At 38.1% G+C, this 12,360-nt stretch overlaps 1 long non-coding RNA gene across 1 annotated transcript; it reads left to right on the top strand.

Annotated features, from left to right (window-relative positions):
• Positions 1 to 4,089: 4,089 nt before the first annotated feature.
• LOC125277192 lies at positions 4,090 to 11,524 on the top strand. Its single transcript, XR_007186840.1, has 3 exons — positions 4,090 to 5,196; positions 10,258 to 10,353; positions 10,543 to 11,524. It is a non-coding gene; the product is annotated as an uncharacterized LOC125277192 (long non-coding RNA).
• The last annotated feature ends 836 nt before the right edge of the window (positions 11,525 to 12,360 follow it).

Here is a 12,360-nt window from a genome sequence, read left to right as displayed (position 1 = left end):
AGTTGCGTAAACAGAACATACTCTCGTATGTGCTTAAAATGAGAGAAAAGTTACAGCAAACTACCACCATAGCTCAAGAGAATCTGCGACAGGCACAGCTTAAACAGAAAGCTTGGTATGACAAGAAGTCTAGAGCAAGAACATTTCAACCAGGGGAGCAAGTATTGTTGCTACTTCCAACATCAGACAACAAACTTCTAGCGAAATGGCAAGGGCCATACCAGGTAAAAAGGAAAGTTGGTTCGGTGACTTATGAGATTGAAATTCCATCGAGACATCAACCTTTGCAGATCTTCCACATTAACATGCTGAAAAAGTGGCATGAACAAGCTTCCCAGCCAAAGATGACAGCAAACGCTGTTAAGGAACTGCTGGTGAGAGCGGTTCAGGAGGAGGATGAAGTGGAGGAGCAGTACTTACCTGTTCAGCAGGACGACTGTTCCTTGGATTTGCAACATTTGAATGCGGAACAGAGGGGACAACTGCTGGAGAGCATCCCTCACCAACTATTCCTGAAAACACCAGGTAAAACAGACCTTGTCCAACATCACATTTACCTAAAAGACAATAAACCAATACATCAACGTGTTTACAGAGTTCCAGAGAAATTAGTAGTCACCATGAAGCAGGAGATTGAGACAATGCTGAAAATGGAAATCATAGAACCTTCTTCCAGCGAGTGGAATAATCCCATCGTACTAGTTCCAAAGAAGGATGGAACACTGAGATTCTGCTTGGACTTCAGAAAACTCAATGCAGTGAGTAAATTTGACCCATACCCCATGCCCAGAGTTGATGACTTAATAGAAAAACTTGGTAGTGCAAAATTTCTCACAACATTGGACTTATGCAAAGGCTATTGGCAGATACCGTTAAGCTCAGACAGCAGAGAGTTGACAGCCTTTAAAACGCCTTTTGGACACTACCATTTCCGGGTCTTACCTTTCGGGCTTCACGGAGCACCTGCTACCTTTCAGAGAATGATCGATCAGATTCTCCGGGGAACTGAGAAGTTTGCAGCTGCATACCTGGATGACATAGTCATTTACAGTGAAACATGGGAGGAGCATCTACAGCATCTGACAGAGGTACTGGCAAGAATAAAATCAGCAGGACTTCCCATTCGCCCGGACAAGTGTGCTATTGCCAAAAAGGAAACTATGTACCTGGGATATAAACTAGGACATGGAGTTATTCGTCCTCAACTCGGTAAGATTGAAGCCATCAAGCATGCCGAGCGACCTACTACAAAGAAGCAGGTACGATCTTTCCTGGGCCTAGCTGGATGGTATAGACGTTTCATTCCTCACTTCTCTGCAAGAGCTGTAGCTCTCACTAACCTTACAAAGAAGGATAAACCCAATAAGATTGATTGGACTACAGAGTGTGAAAGTGCTTTCAAGGATTTGAAAGATGCATTATGCAAGGAACCTGTTCTACAGAGTCCAAACTTTGGTCAGGCGTTTACAGTACAGACTGATGCTTCAGAGTTCGGTCTGGGAGCTGTACTTCTGCAAGGACAACCTGGTGAGTTGCAACCCATTGCCTACATTAGCAGGAAACTTCTTCCAAGAGAATCCAGATATTCGACGGTAGAAAAAGAATGTTTAGCTGTGAAATGGGCTTTGGATTCCTTTAGATACTATCTGTTGGGCAGAAAGTTCACCCTAGAGACTGATCATCGGGCTTTAGCTTGGCTGGGCCGCATGAGGGACACTAATGCCCGTATTACACGTTGGTTTTTAGCTATACAACCCTTTGACTTTGAGGTGTTATATCGGACTGGTCCTGAGAACTATGCGGCTGACTTTCTCTCTAGGACACCACAGGGGGTGTCAAAGGGAAGGGGGAGGAAATGTCACGGAGCAACCCCGTGATCATGTTTGGACTATGCACATACACCATATCTAACACACATACATTGTTGCAGCATTAACATTGTCTGTTTATTGACACTGATATCATGCATATGCAGACTTGTGCAATGTTTTTGAATGTTTGAATGTATAGTGTTTTATGTGTTTAAGATATGAGGGGGTACAATGTGCAGTTGTTTGTTAGGTGTAGTGGATGTACAATGTGTTAACATTAGCATTGCTCAATCATTGTTAGCATGAATAACCACAATACACATGTGTCTGATTTTTAATTTTTTATTTAAGATGGGCTTACACAGTATAACAAATATAACTTACCTGCTTGTAAAACACCAGTGATCAAACCTGTATTGTTTTAAACATATTCAAAGTATTTAAACATGGTGGATGTGCCTTCTGAATGGGAGAAACCATGTTGGGATGATGTCATAGGGGGGTTTATAATATTCCTGTAAAACAAGGTTTATCTTTGTTAAATCATTTGTTAAATTGTTATATTGTGTTATAGTGTCATTTAAATACAGATAGATGTTGTTTTATATGCATAAGTGGATAAGAAGTGCATATGTAAGAAAGTACAACTTACCTGTAGAATGGTACACTCCAGGGTGTGGCCTAGACTACAAAATGGCTGCCAGAGGTAGCACATGTTGAGTAGAGTGAAATTGAATCTAGAGGGTCAGGTTGGTTGTGTGGAGTTGAAGTGAATCAAAGCAATAGGAGCTTCTGTTCACGAAAGTTTGTTATTCAAACTACTAACTGCTGTTGTGACTACATTCCCACAAAGAACTTGTAAATATTTTTTTCTCAACATTTATTTATTTTACTTTTTTGTTGTTGTTGTTTGGTTTTTTTTTTTTCTCTTGCTGTGGGATTTGCACTGTCTGCACAATAAATACACCTCAACTGGGATTTCCTGTCGCCATGGTCTTATTATGCCTCTGATCGCGAGTGCAATCGCTAACACCTCATAAGGTGTTTATAGGGTTAATAAAGATCTTAGCATTAATGGTAACACTTTACTTGAAGGGGTGTGCATAAGACTGACATGACACCTTCATAATCTTGACATAACACGTGTCATGAATATGAAGGAGGTTTTATGCATGTTTATGACAACTGTCATTAAATGTCATTCGCTCAATTATGTCATTTTTAATGCAAAGATGACATTGTTTGAGATGTCTTTGTTACGACAACTTGACATAAACCAACACATCATAACCTGTCAGTGTCTTTGTCATGACAACTTGACATTAGCAAAACATCATAACCTGTCATAAACATGACAGCAGATTAATTATCAAACTTAAAAAACTACTTAGCTTTATGGGTTAACATTACATTACATTATTTTGGTAACACTTCAGTATAGGGAACACATATATAAACGATTAACTATGACTTTTCCCTCAATAAACTCTTAATTTACTGCTTATTATAGTTAATTGTTAGGTTTAGGTATTGGGTAGGATTAAGAATGTAGAATAAGATCATGCAGAATAAGGCATTAATATGTGCTTTATAAGTACTAATAAACAGCCAATATTTTAGCCATATGAATGCTAATAGTAATAAACAACTAGTTAAAAGACCCTAAAATAAAGTGTTACCATTGTTTTATAACAGTGTCATCTTTTTTACGAAATTTGAAATTGTCTATTATCTGACCTTCTGTTGGAGGAAACTTAAAAAAACAAAAAACAAAAACAAAAAAAACATGAAATGAAAAATATTCATGACGCTGTTATAAAATTATTTGTCAGAGTATTGTCACTTAATGACATTTTAATGACAAGTTCAATTTGTACCACTGTACTTGAGCTCAAGATACATATTCATGACACTGTTATAATGGCCTCATGACAGCCAATGTCAAAACCAACCACATGACAGTTTAATGCAATGTTAACCCATAAAGCTAAATGATGTCAAGTTGTCATGACAAAGACACTGACAGGTTATGATGTATTGGTTTATGTCAAGTTGTCATAACTCTGACATCTCAAACAATGTCATCTTTGCATTAAAAATGACATAATTGAGCGAATGACACTTAATGACAGTTGTCATAAACATTCATAAAACCTCCTTCATATTCATGACATGTGTCATGTCATGATTATGAAGGTGTCATGTCAGTCTTATGCACACCCCTTCAAGTAAAGTGTTACCGCATTAATTATTACCCTTGGACAGAAAGACAGGATAAGAGCGCACTAAAGCGGGTCGGTGGGTTTATAACAATTCAGTGAGAGTGCTTGTAATTTAATTAATCTAAAAACTTGGATGTAAGAGAGTCACTAAATCAATGTGGTCTTTGCCTGGTCTAGGTAAATATTAAGGGTTTTTTCGGTCCTAGTTCATAGTTTTAGGAGCATGTTGCTTGATTCATTTGAAGGGCTGACTCTCTCAGCAGCATCTGTTACTGCTGATGAGATGAGTCATTGGATGGGAAGTTCACATCTGCAGTTTTCCACCAGCAGAGGAGGAAAGCACAACACAGGATTATATCTCAAATAAACGTAATTAAACGACTAGTGGTATACTGCTTTTGATCAGTTCAGCATCTTCTGGTTTAAATTCTGGTTTAAAATCTGGTTCAAATAATTGATTCTAAGTACATTATATTTTCAGCAAGGAAGCATTAAATTGCTCATAAGTGACAGTGAAAGCGTTTATTGAAATAGAAATAGAATTTATTTGAAATAGAAGTTTTTTGTAACATTATGAATGTCTTAACACACAATTTAATTAGTCCTTGCTGATTCAGCATTCATCACATGTTCAGCTTTGCATCACAATAATAAATTACATTTGAAAATATATTCAAATAGAAAACAGTTATTTCAAATTGTGATAACATTTCACAATATTAGTATTACAGGTGAGGTGCCCTCTCCGCTTCCTCCAGATCAACAGAGAACTACACACCTGCAGTTCATCACACACACTATTTAACCAGGCACACACACACACACACACACACACACACACACACACACACACACACACACACAACATTGCAAAGTCTTGATTTGCTAAGGTGGTCAATTCTGAGCGTTTCTTTTGTGGACTTTGTGGACTGTGTTTGATCTTGGACTGTTTACTGTTGTTTGATTCTCTGCTGGATTGTGATTGCAAGCCGCCTGCCCATGATCTTTTGGACTGTGTATGTTTGCCGCATGCCTTGACCCAAGCCTGTCCCTGTTTACGATTCTGTTTTGCCTTCTCTATTGACACTGCTGTGTCTCGACACTGTACTGTTTGACTCTGACCAAAATAAAGCTGTATTTTTCATCACATAAATGCAGCATTGGTGAGTATAAGAGACTTTCAGAGGTAGATAAGGCACAATTTCAGTATAGACAGATGTTTTTGCAAATTTTGTCTGCACATTCATTTCCTTCCTGTGTTTTTCAAGCTACTTTTTAAAAGTAAAATGTTACAATAATCCACCAATCCATGCTGTGAAACAGCAAATATTGTTCGGTTGTTATTCATAGCACAATCATATGCATTTATACTGCTACTACTGTTCTGTTAAAAGGGTTAAATGACATCTGGGCGTAAGAGTGCAATTAGCCTAATGCACAGTTGTTCTATGTTTACGATCATTTGCTGAGATGTGATCTCAAGAGCTTTAATAATGTTAGGTTTGTATGTGTTTACTGCATTTGTGGGTTTTAGTTAATCTCTCTTCTGCTACACCAAATAATTAGGTTGCAACATAATACCTGTTGTACACCATGGCTTGGGGGTGGATGCAGATTTGTAAACACTGTGGCTTTCAGTCTCATAATTGGCAGACTGAAATGACTTGTGGCCTTATCAGACTGTCCAATGCCACAATGAATTTATTATTCAAATGAGCACCTGAACATTGGAAAAACACATTTCACCTGAGGGTATTATTGGAAAAAATAAGTCATGTTCTTCTTGGATTATGTGAGGTGCATATCAATGAAGCTGGTCAAATTTTTGGACCTTCTCAACAGCAGTGCTTGCAGGATGTTCTTTACCACATATTTGTTCTTTAAATGACAGGTTACATACAATACTCACATACTACTCTTACAGTTTTTACAGTATATAGCTTATAATGTCCATAGAATAAGATTTATTTGGAATATTGGGTTACACTTTATTTTAAGGTCCTTGTTAAAGTGTAATTATACAATTAAGAAGGGTAACATGGGGGAAGATGCCCCCTTAAGAACAATGTGGATTTACCTTTTAACTTTAACATATTTAGATATGAGTTTTTCATGTGCTGGATGATGATGATCAGCTAATGTGTTATTATAGGAAATAAATAGAAACATTTGCTAATTTAGTTATAGCACAAAATATCAAATATAAAAAGTTCGCCTCCTACTTTACTATAGGTTTAGGGTTAGGATTCGCATTTGCATCATGTAATTATGTGTAATTTACTTTTGAAAGTGCACTTGTGGTGTATTTCAAATCTTAGTATATTTTTAAGAAATTGTATTTGCAGATATATAAAATTAATCAAAATAAAAGGGCACTTAAGTGTACTGAAAGAGAGTACATTTTCATGATTGCTTAACACTTGATTACATTTTAAAAAGTTCTTGTCAGTCCATTCTTGACTGTACGCTTTAACCATATTTCAAAGACAATAAAAGTAATTATGAATTTGCATTTAAAGATGTACTTAAGTGGACAAAAACACTCTAAAGTTGAGCTAATTAATTAATAAATAATAAATTAATAATAAAGACAATGGAGGGAGGAGCCAGGGAGGAGGCGACAGAAAGAGGAGCCAGAGGACAACCCAGAGCAGATACAGGACAAAAGCTCACGGCAGAACCGATGGAGGGAGGAGCAATGATGAAGCCAGGAGCCTGACAGATAAGAGGTGAAGACATGATCAGAGGAGATCAGACAGACAGAGGAGACATAGACCCAGGGAGACATTGAAAGGCCTGGAGGCTGATGGTGGAGCTGCAGGTGGGTGTGACCAAGGTGGAGACAGAGCTTGGCAGACCTGGGTGGAGTCGGTGCGACTGAGGATGATGGTGGAACAAGAGGGAAGGAGGAACCCGGTGGAGCCAGAGGGGTGTAGGGTTGAGGCGCAGCTGGAGATCCAGAAGTCAGAAGCAGAGCCATAGACCAAGGTGGAGCCAGAGGGAAGAGGGAGTCCGGCGGAGACTGAGGGATGACAGACCATGGTGGAGCCAAGCAAGCAGAGCCCTGCACGGGCCACAAATCTATATATTCTCTATATATTCAAACAAGCAGGCATGTCTTCGACTGCTCGTTGAGGATGGTATTGTAAAAACGCATAGCAAGAGATTGGGGTAATGGGTGAGGCAAGCCAGATGTAAGAAGTCCCTCGTATGATCCTCAAGGGAGAAATCTGCCTGCTCAAAGAAAAGCAGACGAATAGCAGTTAAATCCATATCTTACTTTTCTTCTGCTGCTTAATCTAATCGGGTTCACGTGTAGCTGAATCCAAAAGAGATGCGTGATGAAGAATGAAAATGAACCAAGAGACTTTAATAAACAGCGATAACACACTACACATCTAACATAACTTTAACGTGGAACAATGAACAGAAGAATCAGAGAGCTTATATACACAGGATGATAATCAAAGAAACAGGGAACAGGTGTGTAACTAATCAGAAACCATGGTAACAAATAACGAACGTGAACTCAGGCCAAACAGTGGCAGGAAAAACAATAGGCTTGTTCGAGATGCATTGGCGATTGGATTGCAAACGTCTCCTTATGCTTTTGAATCCCTCTTGCGGTACTTTGATATCATATGCCGATCGCTCTGTGCAGCGCCGATGCATCTCGAACAAGCCTCATGCAAACTAAACTAAACATAACAATGAAACTCTTAAACTAAACAAGACATGATAATGTCCATCATTATCATGACCATGACACTAATTGCATTTAATATACATTATTATATTATAATTATATTTATATTATTTCTGTAATAGGTATGCTAAAAGTGTACTTCTTTTCACAAGGGCAGCAACATATGAATAGTATTCCTCACACAAAGTGCACAAGAGACTTGATGAATTGATTTCAATAGAGTATGGGTTTATCATGTTAAGTAATAAGCACACTAAGTAGCGAGCACAAATATGTAAAAAAGTCAGCTTTGAATTTGAACTATATTTAACTATAGTTTTTAGAATATTTCTTCATCCACCATCTTAGATTTGCTCATAACTCATTAATGAAAACATACAATGCTGTGTTATTCCTGCAGCCCATCCTTTGGAACAGCCTCAGGATTGCATATACAATGTCTTAAAATGGTGCCCATGTAGGCAGCTCACTAGGATTTAGGACAGACCCATGAACTCTTATCCAACCTGTGTATACTGCAGAGAAAAGATTCAACAATCATTTCTGTGATTTGAACAAAAATACAGCTAAATAAGTTACTCACAGAAAAATGAAAAATGAAAACTGTTGGCACATTCATCACAGTGGCAAGGCGTTGTGTTGAAGTGTCTGGCTAAGAAATCATTGCTACAGTCTTTCCTCCAGGGCCATTAATTAGAAATGAACAGCGATTGAGTTTCCCCTGCACACAAACACTGGCCTTACACAGCCTAGAGACTAAAACCTTCCCTTCTGCAGAACCAGCTGTTTCTCACTCTTGCATGCCCCAGATGGATGGACGTTAGTATTTATTTCAAATAAAATGCAATACATAGAATGTATTTCAAATGTAAAATACAACTACTGCAAAATGTATGGGATGTACTGTTACAGTTAAAATTAAAGCTGCAAGCAGCGATGAAAGTGCCCTCGCGCCCGGGCTCACCGTCACCCGCTGGCCTTAGGAATACAGGAGAATTATAACAAAATCATTTCAAAGTGACACATTTATAGTGCATATACACTTTATGAGCACATGTGTTCCCTGGGATTGAACCTACGATCACATGATTGCATATTGTTATATATTGCAATGCTCTACCAATTGAGCTACGCGAAACCGAAATATGACGCAGATAAAAGGGAACAATGCATTAAAATGAAAGTGTCTTGTTGTTGATAGGGGAGCAACTTCAGCAAACGCTGCTATGGGTCATACTTCATGAATTAAAATGAAAGTGTCCTGTTGTCGATAGGGGCGCAACTTTAGTAAACGCTCCTATGGGTCGTATTTCAGGGAAGTGACAAACAACCTATATAGGCGTATTGGTTGGAAAACATGTTGCTTATCACACATGTGAAGTTTGGGGCAGATCGGACACTGTATGCCTGAGTTACAACAGCCTCCTCTTTCATGGTGAAACATCAGACTATGTCAGTCGCCACGGACACGCCCTTCAATGAAAACTCAAGATCTTTGCAATTTAACATCGATAAGGCCTTAAGATTAGACTGACCATATATGATGTGCTTCTGGTTTAATCTCTATGAGGAGTTAATCACAGTGTAAAACATGACATTTCCTGTTACCCACAGGTGGTGCTATGACTGTAACTGAATATTGGCATGTAGATGTCTTCAGGTCAGGACTTTAATAAAACATGTGAAGTTTGGGACAGATCGGACATTGTATGCCCGGAGTTACAGCAACTTCCTGTTTCCTGGCGAAACATCAAAATATTTGTCAGGCTGCCACGGACACACCCTTCAGCGAAAACTCAAGATCTTCGCAATTTAGATTAGAAGAGAGATTAGATAAGATTAGACTGACCAAATATGATGTTGATCTGATTAAAGCTCTAGGAGGAGTTTAAGAACAATGTCTGGAAAATTTTGCAGAGAAAATTCAAAATATCTCACTTCCTGTCACTTCCTGATTTTGCACCCAGGGACTTTGACTGAGCAATTACAATAGGGTCCTCACACCATCGGTGCTTGGGCACCTTTATAATGATATGCTAGATGATCTATAACGGTCAATTCTGCGCTGCTGCAATAGACCTTATATAGCCCCACCCCTTTTCTTACAGTTTGTATTTCCACAGCATAAAGGTAAGATCTTACGGATTTATGAATGAAACACTTGCTTTAAAATCTTCCCAGTCTACTGACATTTGTTATGGCATCCGTTTCAAACATTGATAACTTTCGCCCACTCTTCAATAAGTAAATCCACTTACTCTTCGACAGTGACACCATAGAAGTCTACAGAGCTACCACAAAAACAGAAGTTCATTTTTATTCAATTTTACGATGGCTGTGCACTTGTTTCACTGGCGCATAAGGTCTATAGAACATGTAAAACTGACGTCACACCGTGTTGAGTTCTGGGTAACTGTCTTGTTTAGATGCCATATTAGGAGGATCGTGCCTTATTGCTAGTGAGTTTAAGGCAGTGTTTTGATTTTCTGTTGTGATTATGAAAAATTCGCCATTGTAGGTCATTCATGCTGCATCGAGAATTGCCATAGTAATTCATATCATCGACATGCAGGGAAAAATGGGGCAATGTCATACGTTTTTGTTTAAAAAACAGGTAAGTGAAGTAATGAATTGCAAATACTTACTGTAATTAAGTAGTTTTTATCAGAAATTGTACTTTAAGTTTAAAAATAGTTTATTTTTATTTGAGCACATTTTAAGTGATTTATCTATACTTTTACTCCACTATTTTCCCTGTTTGTGATCGTTACATGCTTGTTTTAATTATATTTTTATTGATCAGCGTGCACAAGATGGCACCTGTGAGCTTCGGTGATGCGAGTGTGTGCATGTTTACTTGGCGGAAACCCCTGCAGAAGGGCCAGGACACATGCCCACGATGGAGTCGAGGGAGGGAGAAGCCATGGGAGAGCCTCTGCAGGCGAGACCAGGGAGATACTAGGACGGTGTAGGTTCAACGGCCTTGGGTGGAGCTGAAATTGGCTCTTTTTAATCTCTCTCTATTTAACCCACCTCTGGTATGTGATGCTGAAGTCTCACATGAGTTTCTAAAGGTTTTTTTGTATTCTTTTCACTGTTCTGAACATTGATATTATGAAATCTGATCAGATGTTGTTGGCTACTAATTGGTCATCATGGCCTGATTCACTCTTCCTTGTCTAATCTCCGATTAATTATTTAATATTGTGTTAGTTATTAATTTCACATTGTTTATTGTAGCCCTACAATACTACTGCATAAAATCCTGCAATGCTTTGATATTTTGAAAGATTTTATAAAGTCATTATGCAGTAAATATTTTGACAGATTCATGTAGACATCAAGAATCAGCATATAAATCTCAGTAATGGTGACAGTCGAAAAAATATTCAGAACAGATCAACTCTGAACATCACAAAACAAGCTTTTTGTTGATTGTCAGCATTGTTGAGATTCATACGCTGTTTCTTGATGTCTCTGTGCATCTAAAAGGCACAGCTCAAAACATTTTCTGTATAATGACTTTCAAAAAAAATCAGAATATCTGTTTGTCACAACACTGATGCCTTATCACGAGACTGATGTAAATAATGTGAAATTAGAGTTAATATACTCAGAGATTTCTACATGATGATTATATCACGAATAAGTAGACCAACTAAAGCAAACACTGATCTCCATAACGGTGGCATTAAACTTTACTATTTTCAATAAAACATCAACATCTAAACCTCTGTTAATTCTCAATAAGAACTTTTGTGTGAAATAAATAAAGTCAAACCGAACGTTCTAATCACACCTGTGTGATCGTATCAAATGTAAAAATATTATTAGTTTTTGTCTTCTGGAAGCAAAAATTTTGTCTTTTGGCTCAAAAGTCTGTTTCTGTCTGTTCTCAAATGCAGATCCTGTGCATTTGTAATGGTGAATACGAATAGGCTTACAACATTATATGCAACATGAATATCAAACTTTTTTATTTTACATAATTTTCAGACCCTGTTCCACTCTTGCTGGGACCCCCTGTAGCTCTCGTACAATTTGAACTCCATCAATCTCAGGATTCATATAAACAATCCTGAGCTGAAGATCACAATGAAGACCCAAATGCTCCTGACTCACTGTCTTGTCTGCTGAGGCACAGTACCTATCAGCACTCATCATCCTCGATGAAGAAACTTATTTGTGCCTCTGGGTCGCTCATGAGGGTTGTCGTGCATGTCAGCGCCAATCATACTAAAATCTCAGTACTAACATAACGGATTGTTTTTTTTGTTAACCTGACCGAGGAAAAAGATGCTTGCATTACTGTGTTTCATCAGTATAAGGGTGTTTCTTCAATTATGGCTACCTTTGGCCCTGTAGGATTTCAGAAAATAAAATCCCTTAAAGGATTAGTTCACTTTAAAATGAAAATTACCCCAAGATTTACTCACCCTCAAGCGTAAGTGCTTTGAATTGCGAGAGGCGTTACACTTTCTTCGTAAGTGGAATACAGAAGGCGGTGTGGCGGAAACTAGATATTTTAATTTAATTATTTTACTTTATAACTTGTTAAATATGGATATTTTTCTTACACAAACGCATCGCTTTGCTTCAGAAGGCCTTTATTAACCCCCTG

Source organism: Megalobrama amblycephala, linkage group LG10 (assembly GCF_018812025.1).
Source record: "Megalobrama amblycephala isolate DHTTF-2021 linkage group LG10, ASM1881202v1, whole genome shotgun sequence".
Classification (NCBI taxonomy): domain Eukaryota; kingdom Metazoa; phylum Chordata; class Actinopteri; order Cypriniformes; family Xenocyprididae; genus Megalobrama; species Megalobrama amblycephala.
This window is presented reverse-complemented; position numbering and strand designations above follow the sequence as displayed.